The sequence below is a fragment of the Somniosus microcephalus genome, chromosome 19 (genome assembly GCF_052327205.1).
Source record: "Somniosus microcephalus isolate GS21.2 chromosome 19, FLI_Smic_1.0, whole genome shotgun sequence".
NCBI lineage: Eukaryota > Metazoa > Chordata > Chondrichthyes > Squaliformes > Somniosidae > Somniosus > Somniosus microcephalus.
This window is the reverse complement of record NC_141005.1, coordinates 17,282,898-17,307,574: the sequence shown is the minus strand read 5'-3', so window position 1 is coordinate 17,307,574 and position 24,677 is coordinate 17,282,898.

Sequence of the window (24,677 nt, the reverse complement as noted above, 5' to 3'; positions counted from 1 at the left end):
TGAACTAGCCTAACAAGCCACTCAGTTGTAACTAACATAATAAGAATGAAACTGAATGGACCACTTGGCATTGTCCTTGGCACCAGCTACAGACACTGCACACCCAGCCCAGTCGAGCCTGCAAAGTCCTCCTCACCAACATCTGGGGACTTGTGCCAAAATTGGGAGAGCTGTCACACAGACTAGTCAAGCAACAGCCTGACATCATACCTTTCAGCCAATGTCCTAGATTCCTCCATCGTCGTCCCTGGGTATGTCCTGTCCCACCGGTAGGACAGACCCACCAGGTGTGGCGGCACCGTTGTATACCGTCGGGAAGGAGTGGCCCTGAGAGTCCTCAACATTGACTCCTGGTCTCATGAAGCATGGACAAGGAAACCTCCTGCTGATTACCACCTAGCACCCTCCCATAGCTGATGAATCAGTACTCCGCCATGTTGAACACCACTTGGAAGAAGCACTGAGAGTAACAGGGGCACAGAATGTACTCTGGGTGGGGGACTTCAATGTTCATCACCAAGAAGTGGCTTGGTAGCACCACAGCTGGCCAGGTCCTGAACGACATAACTGCCAATCTGGGCCTACAACAGGTGGTGAGAGAACCAACACGAGGGAAAAACCTACTTGACCTCATCCTCACCAATCTACCTGTCGCAGATGCATCTGTCCATGACAGCATTGGTAACATAAGTGGCAGTGACCGCACAGTCATTGCGGAGACAAAGTCCTGTCTTCACACCGAGGACACCCTCCATCATGTTGTGTGTGTGGCGCTACCACCGTGCTAAATGGGATAGATTCAGAACAGATCTAGCAGCTCAAAACTGGGCATCCATGAGGCGCTGTGGGCCATCAGCAGCAGTAGAATTGTATTCCACTTCATAGCCCGGCATATCCCTCACTCTACCATTACCACCAACCCTGGTTCAATAAGGAGTGTAGAAGAGCATGCCATGAGCAGCACCAGGTGTACCTAAAAATGAGCTGCCAACCTGGGGAAGCTGCAACACAGGATACATGCATGCTAAAAAGTGGAAGCAGCATGCTATAGACAGGGCTAAGCGATCCCATGATCAGATCAAAGCTCTGCAGTCCTGCCACATCCAGTTGTGAATGGTGGTGGACCATTAAACAACTAATGGGAGGAGGAGTGGATGATTCATATTGGCCTACTTCCGAGGTCCCCACCATCACAGAAGCCAGTCTTCAATTCGATTCACTCCATGTGATATCAAGAAACGGCTGAGCGCACTGGATACAGCAAAGGCTATGGGCCCTGACAACATCCCGGCTATCGTGCTGAAGACTTGTGCTCCAGAACTAACCATGCCTCTAGCCAAGCTATTCCAGTACAGCTACAACACTGGCATCTACCCGACAATGTGGGAAACTGCCCAGGTATGTCCTGTCCACAAAAAGCAGGACAAATCCAACCTGGCCAATTACCACCCCATCAGTCTACTGTCAATCATCAGCAAAGTGATGGAAGGTGTCATCGACAATGCTATCAAACAGCACTTACTCACCAATAACCTGCTCACTGATACCCAGTTTGGGTTCTGCCAAGACCACTCAGCTCCTGACCTCATTACAGCTTTGGTCCAATCATGGACAAAGGAGCTGAATTCCAGAGGTGAGGTGAGAGTGACTGCCCTTGGCATCAAGGCAGCATTTGACTGAGTGTGGCATCAAGGAGCCCTTGTAAAACTGAAGTCAGTGGGAATCAGGAGGGAAATGCTCCACTGGCTGGAGTCATACCTAGCACAAAGGAAGATGGTTGTGGTGGGTGAAGGTCAATCATCACAGCCCCAGGACATCGCTGCAGTATCCTAGGCACAACCATCTTCAGCTGCTTCATCGATGAACCTTTCCTCCAACACGATGGGCCGAAGGGCCTCTTTCTGTGCTGTAAAACTCTATGACTCTATAACATAACGCGATGGGCCGAAGGGCCTCTTTCTGTGCTGTATAACTCTATAAGGTCAAAAATGGGGACGTTCGCTGATGACTGCACAGTGTTCAGTGCCATTCACAACTCCTCAGATAATGAACCAGTCCATGCCCGCATGCAACAAGACCTGGCCGACGATCAGGCTTGGGCTGCTAAGTGGCAGGTAACATTCACGCCACAGAAGTGCCAGGCAATAACTATCTCCGACAAGCGAGAGACTAACCACATCCCCTTGACATTCAACGGCATTACCATCACCGAATCCTCCACCATCAACATCCTGGGGGTCACCATTGACCAGAAACTTAACTGGACCAGCCACATAAATACTGTGGCAACAAGAGCAGGTCAGAGGCTAACTATTCTATAGCAAGTGTCTCACCTCCTGACTCCCCAAAGCCTTTCCACCATCTACAAGGCACAAGTAAGGAGTGTGATGGAATACTCTCCACTTGCCTGGATGAGTGCAGCTCCAACAACACTCAAGAAACTTGACACCATCCAAGACAAAGCAGCCTGTTTGATTGGCACCCCATCCATCACCTTAAAAATTCACTTCCTCCACCACCGGCGCACCGTGGCTGCAGTGTGTACCATCTACAAGATGCACTGCAGCAACTCGCCAAGACTTCTTTGGCAGCACCTCCCTAACCCGCGACCTCTTCCAACTAGAAGGACAAGAGCAGCAGGCGCATGGGAACACCACCACCTCCAAGTTACGCACCTTCCTGACTTAGAAGTATATCGGCCGTTCCTTCATCGTCGCTGGGTCAAAATCCTGGAACTCCCTCCCTAACAGTACTGTGGGAGCACGTTCACCACACGGACTGCAGCGGTTCAGGAAGGCGGCGCACCACCACCTTCTCGAGGGCAACTAAGAACATAAGAACATAAGAACATAAGAAATAGGAGCAGGAGTAGGCCAATCGGCACCTCGAGCCTGCTCCGCCATTCAATAAGATCATGGTTGATCTGATCCTAACTGCCAATCCACTATCACAGAACCATCTCCTGAATCTAACAGAATTAGACACACGAAATAGGAGCAGGATCAGGCTACACGGCCCCTGGGCCCGCTCTGCTACCCACAGGGTCATGAGCAATCCGAACCTAGACTCATGTCCAAATTCCTGCCCGCTCCCCGTAACCCTTAATTCCCTTTACTTCTAGGAAACTGTCTATTTCTGTTTTAAATTTATGTAATGATGTAGCTTCTACAGCTTTTTGGGGCATCATATTCCATGGACCTACCACCCTCTGAGTGAAGTAGTTCCTCCTCATCTCAGTTTTGAAAGAGCAGCCCCTTATTCTAAGACTATGCCCCCTAGTTCTAGTTTCACCCATCATTGGGAACATCCTCCCCGCATCCACCCGATCCAACCCCTTCACAATCTTATATGTTTCAATAAGATCGCCTCTCATTCTTCTGAACTCCAATGAGTAGAGTCCCAATCTACTCAACCTCTCCTCATGTGTCCATCCCCTCATCCCCGGGATTAACCGAGTGAACCTTCTTTGTACTGACTCGAGAGCAAGTATGTCCTTTCTTAAGTATGGACACCAAAACTGTATGCAGTATTCCAGGTGCGGTCTCACCAATACCTTGTACAACTGAAGCAATACCTCCCTATTTTTATATTCTATCCCCTTAGCAATGAAAGCCAACATTCCATTGGCCTTCTTAATCACTTGCTGCACCTGCATACTAACCTTTTGAGTTTCGTGCACCAGGACCCCCAGATCCCTTTGTACTTCAGTACTTTCCAGTTTCTTGCCATTAAGATAATAACTTGCTCTATGATTTTTCCTGCCAAAGTGCATAACCTCACACTTTCCAGTATTGTATTCCATCTGCCAAATCTCTGCCCACTTACTTAGCCTGTCTATGTCCCCTTGCAGGTTTTTTATGTCCTCCTCACGCAACTAGCGATGGCCAATAAATGCTGGCCTTGCCAGTGACGCCCAGATCCCTTAAGCGAATAAAAAAAAAACCTCTGACAGTACAGAACTCCCTCAGTACTGCCCTGTAGTGTCAGCCTAGATTTTTTGTGCTCAAGTCTCTGGAGTGGGACTTGAACCTACAAACTTCTGACTTAGAGGCGGGAGTGCCACCAACTCGATTTATTACGCCCACTTTTCTGTGAAGGCTGTTAATCAGTGGGGCCTTTTCCATTTTTTTCTGGCTATCATGCAATCATCTGACTGCCAGAACTTAAACATATGGGGGGAAAAATTCAGTATCGCCCCCTTTGGGGCGCCATTATCGGCCGTGCGCAAAGTTTAGCACCTGGTGCTAATTATCGCCTCCAACAGCAAACTTGGCTTTTATCGCCCCTGGAGGTGATTGGAGCGCTAAATCAGGCGCTTTACACCTGTATTAAGGCACAAAGGCCGAGGAGCGAGGCGCTACCTCAGAGCGCTGGCGAAGCAAGGAAGGGCAAATCAAAATGAACCTGCAAAGTGCTGCTCAGTACTCAAAACTCCTTCACACAGCGTTGAATCTCTCCAGAAGTCTCTCTCTCTCTCTCAGAATGCGTGGTGCAAAAATGTCACCGACTAAAAAAGGCAGGAAGTGGTCACCTTTAAATAGTGCTCCCCTAGTCCCTTTCTGACAGCATAATGCTCCCCTCAACCTGTTGTTGCTAGCGGCAGGCGGTAAGGCAGGGGGCGCCACTCAATATCCGGTCCGGGGCGCTAACGGGGCGTTGCACACTCGACTGACGTCACAATCTGCCGGCGCAGGAGATCGTGGCGGTAGTGTTTAGCGCCGCCGCAAAATGTCTGGTTAATTTTGTGAGCGGCGTAAACATCGCCGCACCTGGGCGCTAGTTGCTTTGCGCCCCAATTGGCGCCCTCTTAAGGCACTAACGGGAGGCGCAATCAACTGAATTTTTCCCCCATGAACTTAAAAAAATGGGGACCTTTTATGCTGAACTTTAGCTTCTGGTCAGTGGGTTGGGGGAACGTGTGTGCTGACCCTCAGGACGATGCAGCAGGAGACCCGGCCTATTTTAAGCTGGCAAACTGCCTGCACCAAATGGATGTCCAGAGGCAGCTCACTGGGTTGTGGTTGGCCCAAGATCGCAGTGGCCGGCATGCCTCCCACCCAACAGCAAAGTTAGTCCTCGGAGAGGAAGGGAGGAGGGAAGGGATTTTGAAATGCAAAGGAAGCTTGGGGTGTCAAGGGCAAAAATTAATTCTGTGGAGCGCGCTGGAGCCAGGTGTTCGCCGTGGCTCAGTGGGCAGCAGTCTTGTCTCTGCCTCAGACGGTTGTAGGTTCAAGCTCCATACCAGAGATTTGAGCAGATAATCTGGGCTGACCCACCAGTGCTGCACTGTCAGAGGAGCCGTCTTTCGGATGAGACGTTAATCCAAGATGTCTGCCCTCTCAGAAAAGCTCTCATGGCAGGCACTATTTTGAAGAAGAGTTGGGGAGTTCTGGCCAATATTCATTCCTCAACCAACATCACTATAAAACAGATTACAGGAAACTCTTTCTTATCCGGCACCGACGGGACCGGCGTGTTGCCGATCAAAAAGTCCGGATTACAGAGAGGTATACTTACCAAGGTACGAGAGCCCCGTACATGGCCACAGGTGCAGGAGCCCCGGTTACATGGCACTTGTGCAGGAGTACCGGTTACATGGCCACAGATCCAGGAGGCCCTGTTGCACGGCCACAGGTGCAGGAACCCCGGTTACACGGCCACAGGTGCAGGAGCCCCGGTTACACGGCCACAGGTGCAGGAGCCCCGGTTACACGGCACTTGTGCAGGAGTACCGGTTACACGGCCACAGATCCAGGAGTCCCGGTTACACGGCCACTAATATATAGTAAAACTTACCTGAACCTACTGCTGAATTTTGCCGGTTAAGAGAGATTTCCGGTTAAAAGAGATTTTCCTATATCACATTGCAGTTTGTGGGAGCTTGCTGTACTCAAATTGGCTGCCACGTTTCCTACATTACAACAGTGACTACACTTCAAAAGTACTTCTTTGGCTGTAAAGCCCTTTGGGACATCCTGAGGCTGTGAAAGGTGCTACAGAAATGCAAATCTTTCTTCTTCTCTAATAAACATTCTTGTTAAATTGCACTCTATACCTGCACAATCTCAAATACATAGAAAGCTTCACATTTAAATCAACATGTTCCTTGTGGCCTGTTAAAGTTCCTAATTTAGTCATAACTCACTTATCATTAGTTTAATTATCTCAAATTGTGGCAAATTCTTTCTTCATTGCTGTACATAATTGCTGTAATTTAAAGGGTAGATGGTGTGTCGTGATATGGTAACAAACTGACTCCAACTCAATTATCTTTGAACTGCAATGTGTGATAACAGTTCTCAACCTCTTCTTTCAATCCCTCTTATTCATATTCTAAGTCTAACGCCCAGGAGGGGGGAGGTGGAAGCGAATAAAAGAATGACTATTAAACGTGTGCTAATGTGCCAAAAATGAAGGTCTACTATCGAGTTGATCTGTTTATTATTTCAAAGGGCTAAATTCTATCACCCCCCCCCAACTTCCCCTCCAACCCAGCAAAATTATATTTTAACACAAAGCAAAATACCGCTGACGCTGAAAATCTGATGTATAAACAGAAAAATGCTGGAAACAGTCAGCAGGTCAGGGCAGCATCGGTGGAGAGAAAAACAGAGTCAACATTTCAGGTCGATGAGCCGCTGTTCTTGGCCAATGTTTATCCCTCAAACAAAATCACTAAAACAGACGGTCTAGTTATTTATCTCATTGTGGGAGCTTGCTGTGCGCAAATTGGCTGCCGCATCTCCCTACATCGTAACAGTCACTACAATTTAAAAGTACTTCAGTTTGTGTGAAGCGCTTTGGGTCGTTGTGGAAGGTGCTATATAAATGCAAGTTCTTTCTTTATTTAATACTGTATGCCACTGAATCCTGCCAGGTCACCAGCGGTGACGTATTCCAAATCAGTCACTTGTCCACAGTTGCATCAAACAAGGAGCAGAGGCTTTGTTTGCAAGGGCAACATAAGCTTCCCTGTGGAGAAAATACAGAATGTTTCCTGGCTGCGAAGGTTCCCAAGAGCAAAGGGTTAGGTAGAATTAAATAAATCTGGAATAGAAAGCCAGTATCAGTAATGGTAGCCATGAAATTACTGGATTGTCATAAAAACCCATCGGGTTCACTAATGTCCTTTAGCGAAGGAAATCTACTGTCCTTCCCTGTCTGGCCGATATACAACTCCAGACCCACAGCAATGTCATTGGGCTGGATTTTCATTGAGGAGGCGTGTAGGAGGCGGGACTACAACTTTCGGGGTTGTAGTCCCGCTTCCATCGAGTTGTGGCCAACCCACGCGATATTCACTTGATTGACCTTGTTGAGCCCGCCCAGCGGGCTCAGCAGGCCAATTAAGGGCCACCGGCAACAGGTGACGTCACAGATTGACATTTCATCTGTCAGGAGATTTTGACAGATGAAATATCAGCGTTTGACAGCTGTTTGAAGCTGTCAAACACTGACAATCTGCACTCTAAGTCAATTCCTCCCTCTCAGGATGATTTAGAGAGCCCCCCGGAACAGAAAGCTGAATGCTGCAGGTTTTGACAGCTCGCGGCCATTTTGCTTTCTGTGTCGGTGAGATGAGGGACTCCGAGACCTGAAGGAAGGAAGGCTGTAAAGGTAAGTAAAACTTATTTAAACACTTTACACACACTAAACACACTTACCTCTTCACTCATGCACCCATCACTCACCTGAACACCGGACATCTCGATCCCTCCAAGCCCTTCATCCCGAAGGCCTGCCTCGCTAACTTGGCATGGTTTGGAACCGTCGGGAATCCCACACTTCAGCAATAAAAATAGGGATTAGGCTAAAAACTGCCTGTTAACTACCTTCCCGCCTCGGAGAGGCAGGTCCCAGCGCGGGTCGGGTGCCTGCCTCCTTTGAAACTGGCATGGAGGCGGGTTGGGGGCAGGATGGGTTCGTGCCCCCCAATTTCAAGATTTTAACCCCTCACACGCCTCCAATCCCGCCTCCATGGCTCAATGAAAATCCTGCCCATTGACTCTTAACACTCCTCTGAAATGGCCTAGCAAGCCACTCAGTTGTGTTCAAGAAGGCGGCTCACCACCACCTTCTCAAGGGCAGGTAGGAATGGGCAATAAATTGATTCTAGAACTAGGGGGTCACAGTCTCAGGATAAGGGGTCTGCCATTTAGGATTGAGATGAAGAGAAATTTCTTCACTCAGAGGGTTGTGAAACTTTGGAATTCTCTACCCCAGAGGGCTGTGGATGCTCAGTTGTTGAGTATATTCAAGGCTGAGATTGATAGGTTTTTTAACTCTAGGGGAATCAAGGGAAGTGGAGATCGGGCAGGAAAGTGAAGTTGAGGTCGAAGATCAGCCACGATCTTATTGAATGGCGGAGCAGGCTCGAGGGGCCGAATGACTGACTCCTGCTCCTAATTCTTATGTTCTTATGTTCTTACAAATGCTGGCCATGCCAGTGACTCCCACATCCCATGAATGAATAATAAGAAAAGATGGTATCCATTTATTATACAGGCCTTCAAGCTAGGCTGATCTATAAACAGGCAAAGTGCATTGTCCTCTGAGAGGGTGCCCCAAGTGCCAAACAGGACAACCTTCCTTGCATTTTGCATGTCAGCCAATGGCTCAGTGGGTAGCACCCTTGCCTCTGAATCAGAAGGTTATGGGTTCAAGTCCCACTCCAGAGACTTAAGCACAAAAATTCTAGGCTGACACTCCAGTGCAGTGCTGAGGGAGTGCTGCACTGTCAGAGGTGCCGTCTTTCAGATGAGATGCTCAACCAAGGCCCTGTCTGCTCTCTCAGGTGGATGTAAAAGATCCTACCGCACTATTATGAAGAAGAGCAGGGGAGTTATCCCCGGTGTCCTGACCAATATTTATCCCTCAATCAACATCACTAAAACAGATTATCTGGTCATTATCACATTGCTGTTTGCAGGAGCTTGCTGTGAACAAATTGATTGATGCATTTCCTACATTACAACAGTGACTGTACTTCATTGGCTATGAAGCACCTTGGCACGTCCGGTGGTCGCAGGAAGGCGCTATATAAATGCAAATCTTTCTCTTCATGCAACAGAATTCCAATTGTGCTGGCCATCGAACAAAAGGTTAAGTGGTGAACTGATCCATCACTTGCCCACAGGCTCCCTTTCATTCTTGCACATTGGTTTCACTTTCACCTGGAGCCTGTCTCCCCACCCTAGTCTTTGCAAAATCCGGCAAATATTTAAAATTAATTTCAAAGCTTTATAAAAGGTTGAAACAAAGCTTGTCCCCCCTATGCCACCATTTACCTTTGAATGTCCACGTCCCTTTGAATTTGAGCTGTTCGCCAAATATTGTGCATCCCTCACTTAACCTAGTTGCTGGGCAAGGACAAAGCTGCGTTGGGAGGTTAGGCTAATTATTCAAATGAGTTGACCCTGTAAAACTGGGCACTGTCACTTCATGGTTTCACTGGTCCGACCACACTTAGCGTGCTGTGTTCAGTTTTGACCACTACACCAATTAATCATGATACAGCTGTGCTAGAAAAGGTGCGGAAAAAAATCAACGGGTAATATTCACCTTCATTTCTTCAAGCCGATGGGTGTGAAAATCAGGCTGGCTCTATAATGAGTGGGCAATCCCTCTGCCAGTTTACTGTCCAAGTGGTGAAGGTAAAGATTCCCCCCGACAAGATTGATTCCAGGTGAAAATTAGATGAGCTTTGAGAAATAAAACTTAGGGAAGACGGATAAGACAACGTATGGGATACTTGGTTTTGGCTTTCAACAGCACCTCTCAAAACCGCGACCTCTACCACCTAGAAGGACAAGGGCAGCAGGCGCATGGGAACACCACCACCTCCAAGTTCCCCTCCAAGTCACACACCATCCTGACTATATCGCCGTTCCATCATCGTCACTGGGTCAAAATCCTGGAACTCCCTGCCTAACAGCACCGTGGGAGCACCCTCACACACGGACTGCAGCGGTTCAAGAAGGCGCCTCACCACCACCTTCTCAAGGGCAATTAGGGATGGGCAATAAATGCTGGCCTTGCCAGTGATGCCACATCCTGTGAATGAATAAGAAAAAAATTGGGGCATTGAATTAAAAAAAAACAAGGAAGTCTGGTTAGGTCTCAGCTGGTGTATCGTGTACAATTCTGGGCGCCACACTTTAGGAAGGATGTCAAGGCCTTGGACAGGGTACAGAGGAGGTTTACCAGGATGATATCAGATATAAGGGGCTTCAGTTATGTGGAGAGATTGGAGAAACTGGGATTGTTCTTCTTAGAGCAGAGAAGGTTACGGGATTTTTTTTATTCGTTTATCGGATGTGGGCGTCGCTGGCAAGGCCAGCATTTATTGCCCATCCCTAATTGCCCTCGAGAAGGTGGTGGTGAGCCACCTTCTTGAACCGTTGCAGTCCGTGTGGTGAAGGTACTCCCACAGTGCTGTTAGGGAGGGGGTTCCAGGATTTTGACCCAGCGACGATGAAGGAATGGTGATATACTTCTAAGTCAGGATTGTGTGTGACTTGGAGGGGAACTTGGAGGTGGTGGTGTTCCCATGCGCCTGCTGCCCTTGTTCTTCTAGGTGGTAGAGGTCGCGGGTTTGGGAGGTGCTGCCGAAGAAGCCTTGGCGAGTTGCTGTAGTGCATCTTGTAAATGGTACACACTGCAGCCATGGTACACTGGTGGTGGAGGGAGTGAATGTTTAAGGTGGTGGATGGGGTGCCAATCAAAAGGGCTGCTTTGTCCTGTATGGTGTCGAGCTTCTTGAGTGTTGTTGGAGCTGCACTCATCCAGGCAAGGTGTTCAAAATTGTGAGGGGTTTTGATAGAGCAAGTAGGGAGAAACTGTTTCCTCTGGCAAGTGGGTCGGTAACCAGAGGTCACAGATTTACAATAATTGCGAAAAGAACTGGAGGGGAAATGAGGAGAATGTTTTTCACACAGAGGTTTGTTAAGAATCTGGAACGCATTAGCTGAAAGGGTGGTGGATTCAGATTCCATAGGAACTTTCAAAAGACAATTGGACATGTACTTGAAGAGGACTAATTTGCAGGGCTGTGGGGAAAGAGCAGGGGGAGTGGGACTAATTGGAGAGCTCTTTCAAAGAGCCGGCACAGGCACGATGGGCCGAATGGCCTCCTCTGTGCTGCAGGATTCTACTTCTTTGCTTTTGTCCTTTAATGTGTTCATCTGAATATCCTAAGCTTCTCAGCTGAAGTTTTACAGTCCAGAAGGCAGGTGGCTAAGGGCGAATCTCATTGAAGTATATAAAATATTAAATAGTATAGATAAACCCAAATTATTAATGGAAAGTATGCCAAGAAGCAAGACCACAGGACGTAAATGGAAATGAGTAAGAAGTACTTTTAAAAAAGATACCAGGAAAAAGTTCTTCACTATGTGTTTCAAACAATCTACCAAGTAAGATAACAGAGGTCATTCCGAATATAATTTGATGTCACACTGGGAGAGTTAATGTACCAGAGGGATAAGATTTGATGGGCTGAGGAGTCTTTTCTCCTCTTTTGTTCTGCTGACATTGAAATGAGAGAATTGCAAAGTCATAGCAGCAGACTTTCTTGAAAGATAATCTCCTGCTGGTTACAGGAGGATTCTGCCCAGTACACATTATAATAGCTTGTCAGAGTTTTATCCAGTTTGCCACCTTTAAATCTTCAGGTGAAACAATTAATCCGTTAATAAATGTTGTGCCAACACTGCTTCGGAAGAAGAATTAGCCCGTCCTCAAATTGCGGGCTAGAGGATGAGGGTAACTGTTGGCTGAGGGAAGACTGTCTCTTCTAGAAGTATTAAACATTGGGCCGTAGTTTGGGGCCCCTATGGGCGTGTATGAGGTGCGTACGAGGCGTATACGTGCCTGTCAGGGCCACGCAAGTTTCAGGTTTAGGTGTGCGAAGCGCACGCGCCAAAACCCGGAACTTGCGGTGTGTCAAGAAGATCATCTGCATCCCCGGGCGAAGGACTTCCGTGGGTGGAGAGTGGGCCTATTTACCCAACTTCTGCCGAGCGAATGCCCGTGAAATTCTTATGCCTGGTAAAAGCAGACGTAAGGCCTTATTTTACCAGTTTAAGAGTTTAAATGAGTATAAAAATATTTTTTTTCAATCATTTAAACATTAAAACACCTGTAAAATAAGGTAAGGTTATTTTTAGCTGCTTCAAAACATTTACATTTATTTTTCAGAATTTTTGTATTAAATATTTAATTAAATGGCATTTTAATTAATTTAAAATATGTAATTTTTTTTATTTATTTGATGTCTAGGTGTATTTTTTGGGGTATTCCCATTTATGCTCATGTGGCCTCCGTACATACAGAATCCCCATAAGCGTGAATGGGGATTCCCTTCTTTCATTTGTTGGTCCAGCCCACGTGATCCCAGGGGAGCTCGCGAACCGCCTGCGCCCCTGGGGTATGTGGGCCTCTGCCCGCGGGTACCCGGAGAGCCCCAGGGCCGCGAGTCTCCGTACCTCCCGGACCACCGGCTACGCGGGCTTTTTATTAGCGGATCGGAGGCATTTCCCCTGCAGGAATCCTCCGACCGCAAATTCAGGGCCGTTACATTAACAACTATTTTACAAAAAATATATATTTTTCTGATCAAGGTGAGAAATGTTGCCAGTGAGAAATGAACCATCTTGGTCACCGAATGTCATGTGAGCATTGAGCACTGCCAGAGCAGTTGTTGCTTTGTTGGATGCAAAGTACATTTCTCTGCACCGTGCCCTAACCTCCGAAGAGTATCAAATTCAAATTCAAATTCAAATTCAAATGCTTTATTGGCATGAAAGTTTACAGAGAACCATATTGCCAAAGCTTACATAGCAAAAAGGTACATTTTCAAACATTCTGTAGGTGTCAATCGATTTGACGTTTGTTGGGTACATACAATATTACTTTTAAACAATATTAATTTTAAACAGTCTTTGTACTTCATTTGGTACGTTCAATATTAATTTTAAACAGTCTTAATTTTAAACAGTCCTCAGGTTGTGACATGTTGTTACATATTTGGCCCCAAGGTATGGTCTGTCTCCTTCTCCTAGGACTAATCTCAATTTTGACAGGTCATCTAATTCCTTGAAATCTGGGGTTGTTTGGCTTAGCTTGTTGAATAATATGTTTCTTGATGTGTTGAATTTTTCGCATTTTAGGAGGAAATGCATTTCTGTTTCAACCTCGCCGGCCAGACATTGATCGCATATTCTATTCTCTCTAGGCTGCCAGGATTTCTTGTATCTGCCTTTTTCAATTTCCAGTTGGTGGTCGCTTAGTCTGTACCTGGTGAGGGTCTGTCTCTGTTTTGTGTCTCTGATGGTCGTGAGGTAGTCTGCCAGTTTATATTCTCTTTTTAGGGCCCGGTAACATTCTAATCTGCTTTGGCTTTCGGTTATTTTGTTCCAATGTTCCAGGTAGGTTTCTTTGCATTGTTTAATGATTTGGTTCACTCGGATTGGTGTTTGGACGGCTGTGTTGGTCTGGGGCTGGTCAGGGTCCGGCTGAGTACTTAGTTTCAGTAGCAGCTGACTCAGGGGACTCTTTTCTGGGTTTAGCTCTTGGGTCTGAAAGGCTTTGAAATGAAGGGTGTCTGGGGAGCTAGATTTGAGGTGATTTAGGAAGTTTAGTGCTCGTTTTTGGATGTTTATTATCAGTGGGTATCTGCCTAGTTCGGCTCTGCATGCATTTGTTGGCGTTTTTCTTTGGATGCGAAGGATGCTTCGGCAGAATTGCTGCACCAGCGTGACTTTCATTCCATTTCCGACACCAGCCACCTCTGAGTGAGATTGCCAGTTGATCCCCGGTTGACAGGACAGCAGGAAGAAAGTGACTGTTTACATTGTGCTCGAATGAAACAGGGCGTACCGACTCAGGCTCAAGAACAAAGGAGGGGAAAAAATTCACACAGAGAGTTATTAGAACATGGATTGCTTTCTTACAACTGGTTACTGAGGCAGCGAGAATAACTTCATGTAAAAGTGAATTGGATAAGTATTTGAAAAAGAAGAATATAAAAGGCTTCGGGGAAAGGACATGGATAAGGGATTAGAGTAGATAGCTCCGGTTGAAGTTAGTGCTGGTGTAGAAATGAGGGGCCAAATTGCCTTCCGCTGTGCTATTATTTCTGTGGCTGTGTGAGTCCCTGTTAAGTTAAGCATCGGAACTGACATCGGCTCCTCCTTGCTTCTGTTACAGTAAGTTGGTTAGACCAAGAATAACAGATTTTAAAAAAAACCTCCCCCAGGGAGAGCCTCTTTTGAGCAATGGAGATCTGGGGAAATCCTGAAGCAAGAATATAATAAATAATGAAGGTCGGTTACTGAGTCGTGCTCTGTTTTATAGTTTGAGCAAACACCTGGCATTTTTGTCAGCCTATTTGTATCAGCCATGGCTCAGTTGGTAGCACTCTCACCTCGTAGTATAAGTAAAGCTAGACTGACACTCCAGTGCAGTACGACAGGAGTGCTGCACTGTTGGCAGTGCTGTCTTTCAGAGGAGACATTAAACAGAGGCCCCGTCTGCCCTCTTGAGTGGATGGCACTATTTTGAAGAAGAGCAGGGGAGTTCTCCCCGGTGTCCTGGCCAACAGTTATCCCTCAAACAACATCACTAAAACAGATTATCTGGTCATTACTGTTAGATCCGTGTATCTTGATGTATGGTGTCCTTCAATAACTAGACAAGAGACTGCAGGGAACAATCAACAGGTGTTTACTGGATGAGGGTTACTCTAAAACTAACTGTACAGATCCCTATTCAGGGTTTATATACAGGTGTGGTCACTGCCGGTAATACAGTATACAGGAGCTGTAAAAAGTAGTTCTCCCCTTAAAGGTACATACACTACAATTCCTCCCCTTTTAGATTAACAGTACCATAACATTCATTTAACAATTAACACTTTTAACGTGCAACATTAACTGAAAATAGTCCATTTATAAATTCAGTCTTTGGGGCGGCTTCCTGATCCTTTCTGGATAGCGCCTTTCCTGAGTGTCTTGCTCTTGGTGCGGAGGCGATTCTGGCCCCCTGTCGTCGGTTGGTTCATCAGCTTCCGATGCTACTGTTTCTGGGGTAAATGCTACCTGTATGTCGGGTTCATCACCAGGTACGCGAGACATGGGGTTGACTCGTTCCTGTGACTCTAGGATCTGGTCGACATGGCGTCTCACAATGTTCTCCCCAACATCCACTGTGTACATTAGTGGCCCCTGCCGTGTGCATATCGTTCCTGGTTGCCATTTCTCTGTTCGGTAGTCGCGGGCCAAGACTGGTTGCCCTACATTGAAGCTCCTTGTCGGCTTCTCATTGATGTGCTGGAATTGCTTATTCTCAACCTCTCTTCGTACATTTGGTCTGAGCAAATCCAGACGAGATCTCAACCTTCGGTTAAAGAACATCATGGCCGGGGTCTGGTTGGTGACTGCATGTGTCGCATTTCTGTAGGCTAACAGGAAATTGTCCACCTTATGCTGCAGTGGAATGTCGTCATCGCACATGGCCCTTACTGCTTTTTTAAAGGTTTGTATGAACCTCTCAGCCAATCCATTTGTGGCTGGATGATACGGGGCGGATGTGTAATGCCTTACCCCATTCCTTTTCATAAATTTCCGAAACTCTTCGGACACAAACTGTGGTCCGTTATCAGAGCAAATCTGCTCTGGCAAGCCGTTCCTGGCAAATATGGTCCGTAGGACTGCAATAGTTTTCTCCGTGGTGGTGGAGGACATTTTGATCACCCCAGGCCATTTCGAGTGCGCATCCACGGCTATTAAAAACATTGAGTCCATGAATGGACCAGCAAAATCAATATGCACCCGTTGCCATGGAGAGGCGGGCCACTCCCATGGGTGTGGCGGGGCATGTGGTGGTGCATTTTGGACCTTCTGGCATCCTGAGCAGCTCTTTGTCAGGTCCTCGATTTGCTGATCGATCCCCGGCCACCACACATAAGCCCTAGCAAGGCTTTTCATTTTCACCCCTCCCAGATGGCCTTCGTGAAGCTCATTGAGCACTCTCTCCCTTAGCTTGGGTGGAATTACCACTCGGGATCCACACATCAAGGTCCCCTGGCATACTGACAGCTGTTCTCTTCTGGATGAGAATGCTGGCAACAGTGAGTCGCCATGTGTTGGCCATCCCTTCACTGTCAAGTCATATACCCGAGACAGTGTCGGGTCATTTCGGGTCTCCTTCTCTATATCCGCGTTAGTTACTGTCAAGCGTTCAATTATAGTTGAATAAAATATTTCGACAGGGTCCACTGCTGGTGCTTCCTCTGCAGTAGGCAGTGGCAAGCGTGATAGCCCATCAGCGTTTCCATGCTGTTTCGTGCCCTTATACTTGATTTCATATTGGTTCGCCCCTAGAAAAAGGGACCATCTTTGTAGCCGTTGCGCAGTCATCACCGGAACGCCCTTCTCTGGATTAAAGATGGAGACAAGTGGTTGGTGGTCAGTCAGCAAGGTGAACTTCTGCCCGTGCAGATAGTGGTTGAACTTTTTCACTCCCCACACTAGGCTGAGGGCCTCCCTGTCAATCTGGGTGTAGTTACGCTCGGCTGAGGTTAGTGACCGAGACGCAAAGGCTACTGGCCTCTCCGAGCCGTCCGGGAATTTGTGCGACAGCACCGCTCCAATACCATAGGGTGATGCATCACACGCCAACTGAATTGGTAGTGCTGGGTTGAAATGATCCAACACCTCTTTTGATGTGATCAATTCTTTGCACTTCTGGAAAGCTCGTTTACATTCGTCATTCCACTTCCATGGTACCCCCGTTTGCAGTAGGGTGTTCAGTGGGTGTAGTACTGTAGACAAATTCAGCAAGAACTTATGGTAGTAGTTCACCAGCCCGAGGAACGGCCACAGTTGTGACACATTTTCCGGTGCTGGAGCCTTGACTACTGCCTCAATCTTTTCAGGGGACTTATGTAACCCATCTTCATCAATAACGTGGCCACAATACGAGATCTGCTTCTGGAAAAACTCGCATTTGTGGCGATTAGCTCGGAGCCCATATTCCTTCAATCTAGTGAGCACCTGCTCCAGGTTGGCGAGGTGATCACTGTCATTTTCGCCCGTGACCAGGATGTCATCCAAATAACACTGGGTCCCTGGAATCCCTTGCAGGACTTGATCCATTGTCCTTTGCCAAATAGCCGGAGCTGATGCTACCCCGAACACCAGCCGGTTGTATTGGTAGAGACCTTTATGAGTGTTGATCGTGAGGTACTGTTTCGAGGCTTCTTCTACCTCCATTTGCAGGTATGCCTGGGCCAGATCAATCTTAGTGAAGCGTTTCCCTCCAGATAGCGAGGCGAAAATATCTTCAATCCGCGGAAGCGGATATTGTACCGTGTGAAGGACTGGGTTCACTGTCACCTTAAAGTCCCCACAGATGCGAACCTTCTTTGGTTCCCCAGGCGTATTACTCAATGACCTCTTCATTACAGGAATGATGGGTGTAGCCCACTCGCTCCAGTCCACTTTGGACAGTACTCCTGAACGTTCCAAACCTTCCAGCTCTGCTTCGACGGCTGGGCAGATCGCATAAGGCACTGGTCTGGCCTTAAAAAACTTTGGGCTTGCATTTTCCTCTATTTTGATCGTCGCTGTTATGCCTTTTAGTGTTCCGAGTCCTTCCTGGAACACTTCTTGTGCGTCAGTTAGCATTTTTGACAGTCGTCCAGGTGTGACGTCGTCATCCTTTTTGGCATTTACAGTCAATGCTTGTATGGAATGCCAATCTAGCTGTATCTTCTGGATCCATTCATGTCCTAGTAGTGGTGGTCCTCCATCTGGCAATACATATAGGTCCATTTTTGGTGTTTCCTTGCCGTTATATATAACGTTCACCCTTACTTTTCCTTTGGGGTAGACTTTTTGCCCCGTGTACGTCTTCAAGACAATCTCTGTATCTCTCAAGGGTATATGTGAGAATAGCCGCTTGTAGTCCCTTCGGTTTATGAATGTTAGGGCTGATCCTGTGTCCAATTCCATTTTCACTTGGACTCCGGCTATCTTGAGCGTGACCCAGATAGTTTGGTGATCCTCCGTTTTGATCACATTATGTAGTTTCAGACAACCCAGCTCCTTGCTTCCGGAGTCTGTATCACTTTTCTGTTCGTCTGAACTACTCTCCGTCACCTTATGTACCTTCTTGTACTTCTCCTGTGGAGATTTCTTGCTGCTGGTTTTCTTTCCCAACCTGCAGACTCTTGCTATGTGTCCTACTTTTCCACACTGTCTGCACACTTGGTCCTTGAACCAGCAATCATTATGGTCGTGTGTTGTTCTGCCGCAGCGATAGCACTTCACTGTTCCGTATGACATTTCATTTGTGCCATATTCTTGCGGTCTCCGTTGTATCTCTGCAGCGCCCCGTGTGGCTGCTTCGTGTGATACTGCCATGCTGAAAGCCTTGTCCAGCGTAAGATCCTTTTCTGACAGAAGCCGTTTCTCGGTTCCTTCACTTTGAACCCCACACACAAACTTGTCCCTTAAAGTATCTGCTAGTCCCGTTCCAAACTGGCAGTGTTTCGATAGCTTGCGCAGTTCCGTTAAATACTCAGCATTACTTTCATCTTTATGCTGGTTCCTTTTGTGAAGCTTAAATCTTTCTGCTATCAGCAGCGGTGTGGGGTTTAAGTGGTCCTGTAGGATTGACACTATGTTTTCAAAATCCTTTTCCACTGGCTTCTCTGGGGTTACTAGGTTTCACAGTAAGCCATACGTTTTTGCACCCATGGAATTCAACAATACTAGCGCTTTCCTGTCATCTGGCACTTCCTTCGCCTTGCAGTACTCTTCGATGCGTTCGACATATGTCGCCCAATCTTCGACTTCATTGTCGAACGCTGTGACACTGCTACTCTTCGGCATCCCTGGGTGTGGTTAGACTGGCTCAAAATGGCATCTCCTGCGCTCTCCCTTCTTCTCCGCTGTGGCTCAAAATGGCGTCTCCTGTGCTTTCCTTTCTTCCCGCCCTCTCCCTTCTTCTCCGCTGTGGCTCAAAATGGCGTCTCCCGCGCTCGCCCTTCTTCTCCGCTGCGGCTCAAAATGGCATCTCCCGCGCTTTCCCTTCTTCTCCGCTGCGGCTCAAATGGCGTCTCCCATGCTTTCCTTTCTTCCCTTCTTCTCCGCGGACGCTGCTCAGCCCTTGAACACCGGCTGCGCTCTGCGCGTTTTCCTGCACACCTCTCTCGTTGACGCCGCTCAGTCCTGAACACCGGCTGCGCCCTGTGCGCTTTACCCTCTCTCTCTTCTCCCGTTGACACCGCTCGGTCTTGAACACCGGCTGTGCCCTGTGTGCTCTACCCTCTCTCTTCTCCCGTCGACGCTGCTCGGCCTTTTTCTGTGCCGGCGGTCGGCTCTAGCTGCCGCTGGATGGGAAGGGTCTGCACCGTACCTGTTGCCAGCCCGTTTCGCTGGACCACCATGACTGGAGAACCATGCCCAGCTCTCAACAGCCTCCTCTGCGATGCTCAAGTCTCCGCTGGATGGTCGACGCCCGTACTTCTGGACTCGGCCTTCTTCTTTCACTGTTCTCCAGGAGCGAATCCCTGGGAGGTGATGCAGAGTTGCAGGTAGCTTTGAATCTTCTCGTCGCCAATGTTAGATCCGTGTATCTTGATGTTGTGTGTCCTTCAATAACTAGACAAGAGACTGCAGGGAACAATCAACAGGTGTTTACTGGATGAGGGTTACTCTAAAACTAACTGTACAGATCCCTACTCAGGGTTTATATACAGGTGTGGTCACTGCCGGTACTACAGTATACAGGAGCTGTAAAAAGTAGTTCTCCCCTTCAAGGTACATACACTACAATTACCACATTGCTGTTTGTGGGAGCTTGCTGTGCGCAAATTGGCTGCCGCGTTTCCTACATTACAACAGTGACTGCATTTCTACAGTACGTCATTAGCTGTAAAGTGCCGGAGGTTGCTGTAGAAACCCGTCTTTTTGTGCCATCTTTGATATTAGGGGGGGAATGTAGCTTTTGATTCACATTGCGGGGCTGAATCTGTATTTAGCCCCAGCTGTTTTATCCTTTTGATTTGTTCTGTGGAGCTCTGTGTACATTACTGCTCCTCTGTAGAGTAATGGGCCAGAAATTTGGGTCGGAGGCTTGCCGTGGGTGCAAGCCCCCGACCTGCACTTACCTAGCACGCCGGCCGTTGTGCTGTGGGCCCGCGTGGGATTCCGATCCTGGGCCTGCTCCAGCTGCCGGTGTGCAGTGCTTGCGTATCCCAGGGGCGCAGTTAGTTCGATGCGTCCCCTGGGATCACGTGGGCCATGGAGAGCCAATGGTAGCAGGGAATCTCTATTCATAGATTTGACAGGAAGACATTTAAAATTTTGAAAAAATTAATTACAGTTTTTAATGGGGCTAAAAATAAACTTACCTTTCCTTAAAGTATTTAAAAATAATAAACCTGTGGAAAAAATGTTTTAATTTTACTTAATTCACCACTTACCTTGTTAAAAGCAGGCCTTGCGACTGCTTTTTAAAAGCGTAGCTGCTGGAGACATACCCTCCCGGAGAAACCTGTAAAAAAAATGGAAGTTCCAGGCGTACGCGCTGCCTCTCCGGCGCATGAGTTCGACCTGTGAACCCCTTCCTTTAAGGGAACAGAAGTTCCGGTTTCCCGCGCATGCACAGTGCATGCACGAAACCGGCACTTTCGTTGGCCCTACGCGTGAGTACCCAGCGCATACTCACCTGTGGGGACCTGAATTTCTGGCCCAATGTTGTTGTCCCCCCTTGAATGCACTCCAAGGGTTGGAATTTGTCAATGGGGAGCTCTTGGAGGTGGGTTTTAGTCCCACCTCTATCGGCTTGTGGCCAACTCACGCTATTTTCCCTTGATTGACCTTGTTAAGCCCGCCCAGCGGCAGATGAAATGTCATCGTTTGATACCTCTGTGAAGCTGTCAAACACTGACAATCTGTCTTCTAAGTTGTGTCTTTACTCAAGACTCAATTAGAAAGCCTTCCTGACCAGAAAGCTGAATGCTGCAGCTTTTGACAGTTCAGCGGCCATTCTGCTTTCTGTGCCGGTGAGCTGAGGGACTCCCGAGACCTGAAGGGAGGAAGCCTGCAGGAAGAAGTAAAGGTAAGTAAAACTTATTAAAACACTTTACACACACCTCACACACTTACCTCTGCACACATGCACCCATCACTCACCTGCACACTGGACATCTCAGCCCCTCCGACCCCCGCAGACCGACGGCCCGCCTCGCTGACCCTGGCGAGGTTCGGAGCCGTCGGGTAGCCCACACTTCAGGGCTGAAAATAGAGATTAGCCAAAAAACTGCCTGTTAACTACCTGTTAACAGGCAGTTCATTGGCACTAATCCCCTTCCCGCCTCGAGAAGACGGGACCCGGCGCGGGTCGGGTACCCGCCTCCTGGGAAGATGGCACGGAGGCAGGTTGGGGGGTGGGATGGGTACCCGCCCCCAGATTCTGCCATTTTCCCGGCAGTCCCGCCTCCAAACCCGCCTCCCCAGGGCTGGCAAAATCGCCCCCTTAAGTCACGAGTAATCCTGTAAGCAGCAGGTTTATTTACGAGGCTTAAAGGCCCCAAAATTGTGCGGCTCTGTTACCATCATGGAGTCTTGCTCGATGGGAATGCAGATGGGCCAGGAGGTCAGTATGCCTGATTCGTGGCATTCTTAATTTCTGAGGCACCCAGCCCCATGCCTGATTCTCCGATCTGTGCTCCCATTGGCCGAGATATCACACCAACAGCAGAGCCTTCTAATTTCCGTGCTATATCTTTGTGGTTGTCAGCTGTGGCTCAGAGGGTCGCACTCTTGCCTCTGAGTCATGGGTTCATATCCCACGCCAGAGGCTGAGAGAGTGCTGCACTGTTGGAGGTTCTGTCTTTCGCATGAGACTGTTAAACCAAGATCTTGTCTGTCTTCTTGGGTGGACATAAAAGATCCCGTGGCACTCTTCAAAGAAGAGCAAGGGAGTTATCCCTGGTGTTCCTAACCAATATTTATCCCTCAATCATCATCACTAAAACAGATTATCTGATCATTATCATATTGCTGTGTGCTCAAATTGTCTGCTGCATTTCTTACCTTCTCTTCTCTTCTTAGGCAGTCCCTCGGAACCGAGGATGACTTGCTTCCACATTAAAAATGAGTTCTCAGGTGACTGATGAGTCCAATGCGGGACCTACAGTCTCTGTCGCAGATGGGGCAGACGGTGGTTGAAGGGGCGGGTGGGTGGGGTGCTTGGGTTGACGTGCACTCCTTGCGCTGCCTGCGCTTGGCTTGCGCTTGCTCCCGTCGAAGAGACTCGAGATGTTCGGCGACTTCCCGGATGCTTCTCCTCCACTTTGTGCGGTCTTGGGCCAGGGATTCCCAGGTGTCGGTGGGGATGTTGCACTTTTTCAAGGAGGCTTTGAGGGTGTCCTTGAAGTGTTTCCTCTGCCCACCTGGGGCTCTCTTGCTGTGTTGGAGCTCCGAGTAGAGTGCTTGTTTTGGGAGTCTCGTATCGGGCATGTGGACAATGTGGCCCCTCCACCGGAGCTGATTGAGCGTGGTCAGAGCTTCAATGCTGGGGGTGTTGGCCTGAGCGAGAACACTGATATTTTTGCACCTATCCTACCAATGGATTTGCAGGATCTTGCGGAGGCAGCGTTGGTGGTACCTCTCCAGTGCTTTGAGGTGCCTGCTGTACATGGTCCATGTCTCTGAGGCATACAGCAGGGCGGGTATCACTACTGCTCTGTAGACCAATAGCTTTGTGCTGGGTTTGAAGTCCTGGGGGGAAAAATTCAGTTGTTTGCGCCTCCCGTTAGCGCCTTAAGAGGGCGCTAATGGGTCGCAAAGCAACTAGCACTCGGGCGCGGCGATGTTTGCGCCGCTCGCGAAATTACATAGACATTTTGCGGCGGTGCTAAACACTACTGCCATGATCTCCTGCACCTGCAGATCGTGACGTCAGTCGAGTGTGCAACACCCCGGTAGCGCATCAGACCGGTTATTGAGTGGCGCCCCCTGCCTTACTGCCTGCCGCTAGCAACGACAGGTTGAGGGGAGCGTTTTTCAGTCAGGAAGGGACTGGGGGAGCATTATTTAAAGGTGACCGCTTCCTGCCTTTTCTTGTTGGTGACATTTTTGCAGCACGCATTCTGAGAGAGAGAGAGAGAGACTTCTGGAGAGATTCAACGCTGTGTGAAGGAGTTTTGGGTACTGAGCAGCACTTTGCAGGTTCATTTTGATTTGCCCTTCCTTGCTTCGCCAGCGCTCTGAGGTAGTGCCTTGCTCCTCGGTCTTTGCGCCTTAAGACAGGTGTGAAGCACCTGATTTAACACTCCAATCACATCCAGGGGCGATAAAAGCCAAGTTTGCCGTCGGAAGCGATAATTAGCGGCAGGCACTAAACTTTGCGCATGGTCAATAATGGCGCCCCAAACGGGGCGATACTGAATTTTTCCCCCTAGTCTTCAAACACTCTCTTCCTCAGGCGACCGAAGGCTGCACTGGCAGACTGAAGGCGGTGTTGGACTTCGTCATCAACGTCTGCCCTTGTTGACAGTAGGCTCTTGAGGTATGGAAAGTGGTCCACTGTTATGTTCATTAATAAATAGACATTCTTATTATGAACACAGCTAGCTTCTAGCTAGTCATTTATTCAGTACACGTTCTCTAGGTACAGTATCTGTAGAGATGCAGCATGTGTGCTCCTGTGTGCAGGCTGCCATCTTGACTGTTGCCTTGTGGGTAGCCTAGTGCCTCATGGGTAATGTAGTCTTAATATCTATACAGCTGGGTAGTGTAGTCTTATATACATACAGCTATATACAGCTCTACACAGCTCTACGGCTCCACCTAGTGTCCACTATAGAATGACATGTTATTGATCATTACATCCCCCTTTCTTTGAGGTTTAACAAAATCAATATCAATCAACTTTCAAGAAAACAATAAAGATAATATCAGTAACACTTTTGTTAGTGCTCTATAAACATAAACATTTTCAAAACAGTCAACACATTTTCAAAGCTTTACATTGTACTCAAAGATTAAGTCTATCAGGCTCTTTTACTTCACGTGTGGATCTTCTCAACACGGGTAAGTCTGATGTGTCTTCATGAGATTGTTCTGGCGGTGAATGACAAGATGCAGTTGCGGCATTGTCATCAATCTGGTCTTGAATAGTCTCTTGTGTTTTTAGGAGGGAACGGCGGTTCCTCCTGAGAATCTGTCCTTCCTCAGTTCTAACAGTGTATGACCTTGGTCCTACTTCCTCAAGAACTGTAGCTTTCCTGTTCCATGCATCTGGATCCTCAATCCTGACAACATCATCCCTTGTCAATGGTTTTAGAGTTTTGGATGACTTGCCATAGTATGATTTCTGTTTCAGCTTTAACAGTTGAAGTCTCTGTCTCAGTTCCTCACTTTGCTGTTCTTTTGCACAGCAGGGTAGCGTGGTGCGCAACTTGCGACCCATTAGTAGTTCAGCAGGTGAAGAACCACAGTCTAAAGGTGAGGCTCGGTAGCTCAGCAGGGTGAGATAAGGATCAGACTTGCTTTCTGTCGCTTTCTTCAGTAGCTGCTTGAGAACTTGAACACCTTTCTCTGCCTTACCATTTGACTGAGCATACAAAGGACTGGATGTGATGTGCTGAAAGTCATAATGTG